Consider the following 12,123-nt stretch of genomic DNA (forward strand, 5'->3'; position numbering starts at 1 on the left):
TGGTGTACAGGGGCTCCTGGGTGGCTTAGTGGGTTAAAAAGCCTCTGCCTTCAGCTCAGGTCATGATTTCAGGGTCCTAGGATGGAGCCCCGCATTGGGCTCTCTGCTCTGCAGTGAGCCTGCTTCCCTCCGCCCTGCCTGCCTCTCTACTTGTATTCGCTGTCTATCAAATAAATAAAATCTTAAAAAAAAAAAAACACCAAAAAAATAAATAAAATGGGTGTACAAAGAAACTACATTTAGACAGTAGTAGTGGAAATGAATATTCAGATCTAAATCATTGTTGTGATTCTTTTCCTGGTTTCAGCCCTGGCGGGTGGCTGTGCACCCTTTGCAAAGGGTAAAGTGATTACTGCTAGCTAATCCTTTGTCACAGCCATTCTTCACCCCACCTTGGCTAACAGTTTACCTCACTAAGTAAAGAAAGTCCGTTGATAACAAAACTAGGCAGGCTCCATTGCAGATAGGTTAATCTAGGGGAGGAAAAGACCTCTGTATCTGGAAGGATGCTGTAGGACATTGATAATATATCTTACAAATTTTGTGTTTTTATTTTAGAAAGTTACAGTTTAATACGTGTTGTTGTTGTTGTTGTTGTTGTTTTTTAATTTTTTAAAAGTAATCTCTACACCCAATGAGGGGCTCGAACTCATAACCCCTAGATCAAGAGTCACAGGCTCTGCTCACTGAGCCAGCCAGGAGCCCACCAATACTTGTTTTAAAAATGTTTTTAATGCCCCATGAATAACTAGCATGTATATGTGCTTGTAGCTGCCAGAATCCTCCTAGAATGCAAAACAGAGCCGTGGACAGCCAGATTGGGATAAGAAATCCACCTAAATTAAACAAGTGAGAAGAAAAGGTCCAAAACCTTTAAGAGATTATTTCCTTTGAGGCAGTTTCTTTGTTCATTGTGTAGCATTTAGAAGCTTGTGATTCAGTTATCCACTGCAGTAGAATGAACTTTCCCACATAGTAAAAATACATGTTTGAGGGGTGCCTGGATGGCTCAGTGGGTTAAAGCCTCTGCCTTCGGCTCAGGTCATGATCCCAGAGTCCTGGGATCAAGCCCCACATTGGGCTCTCTGCTCAGCAGGGAGCCTGCTTCCCTTCCTCTCTCTCTCTCTCTCTCTGCCTGCCTGTCTGCTACTTGTGATCTATGTCTGTCAAATAAATAATAAAATCTTTTAAAAAAAATACACATTTGATATTTCTCATGATTCTGAGAGTTGGTTGGTTGGTTCCTTTGTGGTTTTGTTTGGGCTTACATATGTTCAGCTGTAGCAGGGATCAGCAAAATTTTCTATAAAGGGCCGGATAATGCCTATTTAAGGCTTTGTCTGTGTTACCTATTATTCTATTACCTATTTATTTCATTTTTTTAAAATAAACCTTTGAAAAGCAAAAGCTGTTCTTAGTTCAAGGGCCCAACATACAACAGGCTGAGGGTCAGATTTGCCCCGTTGTTTTCCAAATGCTGAACTGGAGAGTCAGCTGAGCTGAAGGTCCAAAGTAGTCTCACATGTCTGGCCGCCGGTGATGCTATCCACGGAGGGCCACAAGTCTTCTCCTGAAGGAAGAAGGAGTCCTCCTTTTTCCAGGAGGATTCTTTCGTAGGAGGATGTGGCCCGTCATCCTTCACAGGCTACACTGTCCTTGTGTGGGCGGCATCTATGCAGGTGGAGGGTGTCAGAATTGTTAAAGCATAGCCTGGGGAATCAACAAGGTCACCTAGTCACATTCTGTGGATCAGAGGAAATCCAGAGGCCACCATGCATTCAAGGGCTCGGCAAATAGTCTCTCACTCTCTATGGGAGTTGCTGCAGATACTGTGGCTGCAGCTAGCTGAACTAAATGACAGATTTCCACTGTGTGCCCCACCAAGGAAGATCAAGGGTGGATGATGACCTTGACATTAGACTGGCTCTGAGAGCCTTATTCGGATCATTTCAGATTGAGTCATAAAACTTCAAATTTATGATCTCTGATGGGAGCTTATTGTCTTCCTGTATCCTTTACTCCTGTGTTTCCTGTAAGCTAGCAGGAAGGTTGAGAGATTTGATTAGATGGAAAGAATCCCTCACACTTTATGATGCCATTATACTTAACATCCTGTTTCTGATTCTGTGCGCATTGACTCACTTTCCTCACTACTTGTTTAGAAGTGCCTCTGCCTTGAGATTATCCACTGCCTGGGAGAAGTGATTATACCTGCCCACTGTGATATATCTTCCACAGATACGTATTGAATTTAACTGAATAGTTTTCTGAAGCTTAAAGTCTGATTATTTGCTTACTTCACAAAAGAAAAACAAATTTAAGAATCCCAGTACTACCTATACATTCTAGAAGAATAGCATGCATCAAAGAATTATATTTCATACCCAGATCCTGTCTAACCAATCAGAAGGTTAAACTTCCTAGACATTTTCCAAACACATAGTCAAGAGTTAGGAAGCAGTCTGCTTAATGATAAGTTTGAGCTAGAAATCACCTTTAAAGACTTACTACATTTTAACTTTAAATGTGTCTGCAGGTGAAAATCGAAACGTAATAACAGTTTGTAATATATGCTGGGTATGTTCCAAGGCAAAAGTGATTCCAGAGAGGGTTTCTAATCTACAGTAAATGCTGCTACTAATTGCTCGGTTGAATTTCTTAATATATGTTTTCTCCCAAATCTCATTGTAACTCTGTCTTCTTCTATTTGATGGAAAGCTTTGACAATTTATTATGTTTAGAAGCAGCTGGGGTGGCTTTCTAATTGATGATTTGTTATCTTATATTTTTTACTTGACTGTCCACATTTTTCATTCTCTTCAGCATTTCCTCCAGTGTATCCTGTCTTACTGAACTAGATGGATGGTGCTGCTTTTGTGCAAAGGCAGGCAGTATTTCAGTCTCTCCTCTGTGTCCTTCCATCAGACTGTGAATACATGCAGGGCTGATACTAGATGACATATCTTATGACTTGAGCGTTAACAAAGTGTATTCACATATACTGTATCACCTGATTGTTAATGCATCAGTCCCGTGTGATGGATGCTATCACTGTCTTCATTTGTCAGGTGAGGAAACCAGTGGACAGATGTCCCAGAATACCTCAAATTTAACATGTCCAAGTCAACCTTATAAAATCTTTTTATTCTCCGGATACCTGATTTGGTTAAAAGCAGCCCCATTTATCAGTCACCCAAATTTGACCTTCAGTTCTTTCATTTTCTCCCTAAATTCCACAGGTCCAGTCAGTCACCAAGATCCTGTGGATTCTCTCTCTCTCTCTCTCAGACCACGACCCTTCTGATCCATCACCTGCTTCCTAGAAAGCTTTATCTCACACCTGGGTTTATGTCTGAGCTCTCTATCTGCTCCCCTGACATCCGGGTTGCCTGTCTGGTCTTTCATGTTGAGCAGTCTTCCTCAAACCCAAATCTTTTCAAGCACTCTTGTTTTAAATTGGTCAGTGGTTCCCTGCAGGGTATAGTCCAAAGGGCTATAAAGCTCTTCACAATCTCTCTCAGCCTACAAGTTTCTCCTGTCTGGTTCCTACTGTGGGTACATTTTCATGCACTTGTCTTTGCACCCACTGTACCCTCAGAATGTAGTTTCACTCTCTGAATCCCTCCACCCTGGAAACTCACCTATGTACCTCACTCAAGGCCCATGCTTTCTGTAGTAGTATTTCTCAAACTTGAATATGCGTGAGAATTGCCAGGGGTGTGGGTGGGGGGGCATTGGTGTCTTGTTACAAGCAGATTCTGATTCAGTAAGTCCCTGGATGGAGTATGAAATTCTGCACTTTAACAGACTGATTGGTGATAGGATACTGCTAGTGGGTGGGCCACACCTCAAGGAGAAGAATCTAGATCTGCAATGTCCAATAGAACTTTCTGTAAAGATAAACATGCTGTCTCTTTTTTAATACTGTGGACACTAATCACTTGTACCTATTGAGCACTTGAAATGTAGCTAATGAGACTGAAGAATTGCACTTTTAAATTTTACTTAATTTTAAGTAGCCACATGTAGCTAAGTGGCCACCATGTTGAACACTGCAAATCTATACAAATCCCTTTTCATTCTTCAAAACTCATTTCAAACACAGCTCAACCTCCAACCAGCTGTATAATTTGTGGATCCCAGTGCAAAATGAAAATGCAGGGACCCTTGTTAAATTATTAAGAAATTCAGGATAGCAGCAGCAGAGCATTAAACAAAGCACACTTCTAAATGCATGAAATTCCATGACCATGAAGACTGCCCTGCAAGACCAAGAGAAAAACTAACAAAAGATATGAAGAGGAAATTCACTGAAGAGGAAATCTGCATGGTCAATAAGTGTTTGAAAAGATGCACATTTTCATAGGAACCAAGGAAATGCAAATTAAAGGCACAATGAGATATACTTTCATACCCCCAGAAATTTAAAAATCTAGTAATACCCTGTTGTCAGTATATCATCACTGCTGGTGAAGGTATTGTGTATCACTTCTCTAGCAAGTTGTACCACCTCTCTAGCAATACTGAAGATGTATACCTGTCCTGTAAACCAGCAACTGCACTCAGGTGTCTTCCCTGGAGAAACTCTTGCACATGTGAACAAGAAGACCTCTGCAAGAAAGTTTATGACAGAGGTCTTACACTGAGAGGAATTTAAAACAAACTGAAAATAAACAAATGGGAGGCTGATAAATAAATGCAGTATTTTCTTAAGAAGAATTTTATGTAACAGTAGAAATGGATGGATTAGAACTCTATTTCTGTTCTTGGATAGATTTCAAAAATATAATATTGATCAAAGAAAGCAAGTTCTAGAAAGGTGTTATTTATGAATATATTTTATAGACGTGAAAGCCATAGCTATATATTGTTTGTCAATACACATGTATGGTAAACATATATAACAAAGCACAAAAGTGATAAATGCCAAAATCAGCTCAGTGATTACTTTTGGGGATGGGATAAAAAGACAGAGACCAGAGTGCCCAGGGCGCTTCACTGGATCCACAATGATTTGTTTCTTAAAAAATAATGTTTTGGCTGAGACAGACACACACAATGAGGAAATAATGCAAGTACTAGAAAAGAATAATGGAAAATTACTTTTTAAGAGAAGGAAAATTCTGGGGGTGCCTGGGTGGCTCAGTGGGTTAAAGCCTCTGCCTTCAGCTCAGGTCATGATCCCAGGGTCCTGGGATCAAGCCCCGCATCAAGCCCCGCATCGGGCTCTCTGTGGAGCCTGCTTCCGCCTGCCTCTCTGCCTAATTGTGATCTCTGTCTGTCAAATAAATAAATAAATAAATAAATAAATAAATAATATTTTAAAAAAGAGAGAGAAAGAAAATTCTGCATAATGTGACTCAAAATTGAGCAATAATAGGGCGCCTGGGTGGCTCAGTGGGTTAAGCCGCTGCCTTCGGCTCAGGCCATGATCTCAGGGTCCTGGGATCGAGTCCCGCATCGGGCTCTCTGCTCAGCAGGGAGCCTGCTTCCTCCTCTCTCTCTCTGCCTGCCTCTCCATCTACTTGTGATTTCTCTCTGTCAAATAAATAAATAAAAAATCTTTAAAAAAAAATTGAGCAATAATAGATTCACAAATGTATCTATAAACAATTTTAAAAACTTTTTTTGAGAAAAAAACTTTAAAGAAAAGTAGAAAAAATTGACAACTTAGAGAAAATATTTGTGTTGTATATGATTAAAGGGCTACTATTTTTTCTCAGTATTTTCATTATGAACATTGTCAAACATAGCAAATTTGAAAAATTATGCAGGGAACACCTATATATGCACTCATTTTTTATTTGTTTTGAAGTAAACTTTAAACATCATTATACTGCTTTTTAAGTACTTCTTCATGTTTATCATTAATCACAGTTAAATATTTGTTTACAGGTGTCTTCAGATATAAAATTTAAATGCAATGAATACACAAAACTTAAGTGTGCATTTATTGATTTTTGACATGCATACACCTGTGTAACTCAAACCCCTATCCACAGATAATAGTAATATATAAAGAGCTCGTAAAAATTGAGAAGACAAATACCAACACAATAAAAAAAAAAATGAGTATAAGATATGAACAGACAATTTCACCAAAAAAAGAAATACAAATAGCCTCTAAATGTATGAAAAGATGCTCAATCTGTCTATAATAAGGGAAATATTTAACAATTAATAATCAGAAAAGGAAATTAAGAACACAACTCTATTTACAGCAGCATCAAAAAGAATAAAATGCTTAGGAATTAACCAAGGAGGTAAAAGACTCATATGTTGGAAACTATAAAACATTGCTCAAAGAAATGAAGGAAGACATGAATAAATGAAAAGATATTCTGGGGATGCCTGGGTGGCTCAGCCAGGTAAGCATCCCATCTTGGTTTTGGCTCAGGCCATGATCTCAGGGTCCTAAGATCAAGCCCCACATCAGACTCTTCACTCAGCACTCCCTGGTCTCCCCCTCCCTGCCACTGTCTCTCATAAATAAATAAAATCTTAAAAAAAAAAAAAAGATATTCTGTATTCATGGACTGAAAGGCTTAATAGTGGTAAAATGTCAGTATTACCTGAAGTGATCTACAGATTCAGTGCAATCCCTATTAGAATTCAATAGCACTTTTTTTGCAGAAATAGAAAAATCCATTTTAAAATTTGTCAGAATCTCAGGGGACCCCTAAATAACCAAAATAATCTTGAAAAGAACAAAGTTGTAGGTCTCATTTCCTGATTTAAATACTTATTTCAAAGCTATAGCTAATCAAAACAGTGTGGTATTGGCAGTATGACCAAAGGGATAGAATAGAGACCCTGGAAATAATCTGTCGTATATATGTTTGAATGACTTCAACAAAGGTGCCAATAGCATTCATGGTGAAAGTACAGTCTTTTCAACAAATGGTGCTGGGAAAACTGGATATCCATGTCGAAAAGAATGAAGTTGGACTCTGCCCTAACAACATATACAAAACTTAACTGAAAATGGATCGGATATCTACACATAGAAGCTAAAAGCATAAAACTCATAGGAGAAAAGGTAGAGGAAAATCTTCATGACACTGGAGTCTTCTCGCTTGTGGAAAGGCAAAATGTATAAGCACCATGGGGGGGCGGGGAGTGGAATTTGGCAATGTTACCTTTGACCCAACAATCTCACTTCTAGGAATGTCTCCCAAAGATATACTTGGAAAAATATGAAATTACAGGCACAAACCTATAAAACTGTAAACCACCCAAATGTCCAGTGACAGGGAACTGGTTTAATAACTTGGTGCATCTAAGCAGTGGAGAACTATGCAGCTGTGGAAAGGAATGAGAAATATCTTGATATATTGGTATGGAACAATCTCCAGGCTATATTGTTAAGTGAAATAAAGCAAAATGCAAGAGTTTTTTATGGTACACTACCTTTTGTATGAGAAATGGTGAGAAAATATTGGTACGGTGAGAAAACCCTTGTTTGTATTTTTCACAAAGTAACAATAAAACAATACATCAAAAACTAATAAAAATGGCTTCCTATATTGGGAGAGAGAGTGCAGGATCAAAAGAGAAAGAGAAGAAAAAGTTCTGTTGGTGCATCTTGTTATATAGTTTTGGCTTCTGAAGCATATACGTGGTTTCTATAATTAGAAAATGGGAAAAATAAACCCCTAAAATTGAAAACAAATGGAAACAAATGAACATAACCATATATCAATTTGGTACCGTAGCTATGTAGATAAAATAATTACTTCATTTTAAAATACAACATACCCCTCATAGGATGTATTCTAAAGAAAAAAGAACTGTGAAGAAATTTTACACTGCATTTAGTTGTCTTATCTGTAGTAAAAATAGTGATGACATAGGAGAAAAAGACAGATAAATAATTGTGTTAATACCATTAGAATTTGAGATTTTCACTGCAAAAGAAAAGTATAAAATTTCAAAAGTTAAGTAAAAACAGTAATGACTGTAATGAATTGAAATGTCAAATGTATATAAATCTGTTCATGACGATGCTTTAAAGAACACATTGGTTACCATTGGAATTTGCCAGATTACTAAGTAATGTCATTTAAACATTAATGAGTGAGGGGGTAGTCAAGTATCCTGCCTTTCCTGTATAAATGGAATAATTGATGAGAAAGAGTTCTTTGTAGGTGAGGAAGGGTTTTTGTTTTTTTTGTGTGTGTGTTTTTAAAATTTCATTTATTTATTTGACAGAGAGAGATCACAAGTAGGCAGAGAGGCAGGCAGAGAGAGAGGAAGGGAAGCAGGCCCCCGCTGGGCAGAGAGCCCGATGCGGGGCTCGATCCCAGGACCCTGAGATCATGACCTGAGCTGAACCCACTGAGCCACCCAGGTGCCCCTTTGTTTTTTTTTTTTTTTTTTTTTTTTTAAGATTTTACTTTTAGTAATCTCTACACCAAATGTGGGGCCTGCACTAATACCCCGAGATCAAGAGTCATGCATTCCACCCACTGAGCCTGCCAGGTGCCCTGAGGAAAAGTTTTTTGTAGATGAGTGCCAGCTAATGAATAAGGAAACAATGATAGGATAGACCATCACCATTTTGCATCCTCTAGTGATGTAAAGGCTATCTGGGAAACATCACTGACATATTAGGTAAAATGTTGATAGGTAACTTTACAATAGAGAAAACTGGCTATACCACTAGAACCCAATGATCACTTTTAGTAATAATAAAGCTAGGACAAAAATGTGTACTTTGTGGTGTGATGTAATTGGACATACACAACCATTTGATGTAATTGGAGTACATTATTAATTCACAAATCAGTTAAGTATTCTTGCATAAAAAAATCTAATTAGGCTTCTAACTCATCTAACAGGAAATATGGGGGACAGAGGCATAATTAGAGCAGTGATAGGAGAAACATCAATAGCTTAAAATAATTTTATTAGTGGGGCACCTGGGTGGCTCAGTGGCTCAGTGGGGTAAAGCCTTTGCCTTCGGCTCAGGTCATGATCCCAGGGTCCTGGGATCGAGCCCCGCATTGGGCTCTCTGCTTCGAGCCTGCTTCCTCCTCTCTCTCTTTCCTACTTGTGATCTGTATGTCAGATAAATAAATAAAATCCTTAAAAAAAATTGTATTAGTAAAAGTACGGGAAAATGGAAATAAATGAACTAAACTTTCAATTCCAAGCCTAGAAAGTGAAGAGTAAAAGAACCAAAGAAAGCAGGAAAAATTAAATAATAAAGCAGAAATTAATTGTTGGAAAAGCATAAATTACAGAACTAATAAATAAATCTTTGGGAAAAGGAAACAAAATAGTTCTAGGCAAAAATTAAATAGACATACTACCAGCTAACCTAATCAGGAGAGGAAACAGAGTGTAAATACACAAAACAAGAAATGACAAGGAAGACCTAAGCTTTGCAATGGTAGAAAATTTTTAAAGTTGGAGACTACTTTGTACAACTTTGTGCAAATGCCCTTGAAAATCTGGTTGAAATAATTTACTAGGAAACTTAAATTTCCAAAGTTGTCCCTAGTAGAGATAAAAGTTTAAACAAATCAGTTTTCATGGCAGGGATAGAGAACACCCTATGCAGTAGAGATCTCTGTAAACCACCATGGAGTGTTTTCAAGGAATATTGTTTAAAAAAAAAAAAAAACAAGTTGTAGAAGAGTATATATACTACTATAATACAAACATTTTTATAGGAATGGGAGAAATAAGATGACTAGATATTGGCATATTATTATTACTATTTTTTTAGAGCACACACCAATGAGGATGGGGAGTGGGATGGGAGGGAAAAGGGAGAGGGATAGTCCCAAGCAGTGGGGCCCAACGTGGGGCTCAATCTGATGATCCTGAGATCATGACTTGAACCAAAATCCACGTTGGACACTTAACCAACTGAGCCACCCACGTGCCCCTGTATTTGCATCTAATTTTAAAAAGAAATACAAGGATAAACCAGAAACGAATAAAAATGTTGAAATAGTATGACTTCTCTGAGCTTACTTCTTTTTTTTTTTTTTTAAAGATTTTATTTATTTATTTGACAGAGAGAGATTACAAGTAGGCAGAGAGGCAGGCAGAGAGAGAGAGGAGGAAGCAGGCTCCCCGCTGAGCAGAGAGCCCGATGCGGGACTCGATCCCAGGACCCTGGGATCATGACCTGAGCCGAAGGCAGCGGCTTAACCCACTGAGCCACCCAGGCGCCCCCGAGCTTACTTCTTTATGTAGTTTTCACTTTTGAACCATGTAAATGTTCTGCATATTAAATCAATAAAAATTTAAAAACAAACCCTAATTTGAACACTGCTACAAATTAACCTCACTAATTAAACTACTGCATTGGTAGCATAATCACTCAGAAAAAAAAAAATTTAATTCCGTTTACTTTTAAGCACAGTACTTCCTTAACAGAATAATGACATTTTCTTCATAGGTCTGGTTTTTAGAATGCTACCAGTAAAGAAATTCTGAAGTTATTTTGTACATGTTAAGAGAATTGTTGGAAACCAGGAGATCTTTCCTCACTATGGGAGAAGGGAGATTCCAACTGGAATAGGAGGAGATTAAGAAGAATCAGGTTGTGTGTGTGTGTGTTTAATTAGATTTAATTGAATTGGAATATCAGTATTAGCTCATGCTTCTTTAAAAGTGTTTATTTCCTAGCTCTGTCTCCTGAAGAAGCCTTGAAGCAGTAATGTTCCAGTAATACTGGGCATACCTCATACACAGTTTCTAAAGGAACCCAGGTTCTTTGAGGAAATGGCTGATTTTATGTCTGGGATACAGGAAATACACAGTAAGGTGAAAACATCTTGTGTGAAAAACTGATAAATTACTAAAAATTAATGGGGACATGTCAAAAAGATACAGGAATTAGCTTAAAGTTTTTCCTGCTGCCCAAATTTATGATACATTGAACATCAAAAAGAGCAATGATGATAATAGCTTATACCATCTTGAGTCAGAAAAGAACCCATTAGTCCATAGGGACACTCAAAACAAAGATGGTGGTGGAGGTGAGCTATCTTCTTTCAAAGGCTGCCAGCTAATAAATGTGAAAAAAATTACAGAATTAGGAAAATCACCATTTGCAACCACTATTGTTATCATTCAGGCAAGGATCATCAACGGATGCTGAAATTATTGGATGGAAGATTTTTGAGGATTATTGGGCAATGGGATATTCACACATTATCATGTATCACCCCACAGATTGCAATATGGTACACACACACACACACACACACACACACACACACACACATAGTGTATTGACACTGTACCCTAATCTTTATAAGCTTTCAGTAGCCAACAAATGGGCTATTGAAACAGTAATCTTCAATGGAAAAGGAGTCTTTGTGTGTGTTGTTTTGGGAACGTTCCTCACTTCTAGAGACACAAAGGTATTGCCTGAGGGAAACTGAGGCTACCAGAATGGAGATGTTTAGATTGAGAAGCTAAGCCTGATATTTTATTTTGTAATGAAAAACTGATGTGTCTTGCCAAAGACTGGTACTTTAGCAAAGCAAGACCATGCAGACTGTGTCTTCCACAGGAGAATGGATTATTTTCCAGATTTGGCTTTAGATTTTATTCTGTTTGGTTTTTATTGCTGGAGATGTGTAGATATGTGTTCTTCTTTGTGGAGTAACACAGAGAATTAGGAGCAGAACCTGAAAGCTGTAGGAGAGATAGTCATACCTGATCTATCTCTGGGACTTTGAAGAAATGACTTGGACTTAGTCCAGTTTAGCAGAGTGGATTGTGGATATGCTCACTGAGATTCCATAACTCAGAATGTCCTGATGTTGTCTGTCATAATTATCCTGAGGGGTAAGAGTGGGGTGGAGCTTAGAATAACCAAAGCCCTGTTTGGGTGGTGATTCTTTTGAAGGGAAACAATTCTATTGGAGATCATTCACTTGACTAGTAATTATAAATTACTGGGTTGCAAAATTTAAGGATGGAGGAGGTACAGGAACTAGAGAAGAAGAACTTTTTTCTCTTTTGAGTTCTTACTAGGAGTATGATGTGGATCTTGAGATATCAAGATAAATGTGGGCCAAACGGAGAGGCAGTCAAGGCAGGGCCCCACTGGGGAAGGCATCTTTGACAGAAACCATTTCTAAGAGCAGTAAGGAG

This window comes from Mustela nivalis (assembly GCF_964662115.1).
Source record: "Mustela nivalis genome assembly, chromosome: 1".
Lineage (NCBI taxonomy): Eukaryota > Metazoa > Chordata > Mammalia > Carnivora > Mustelidae > Mustela > Mustela nivalis.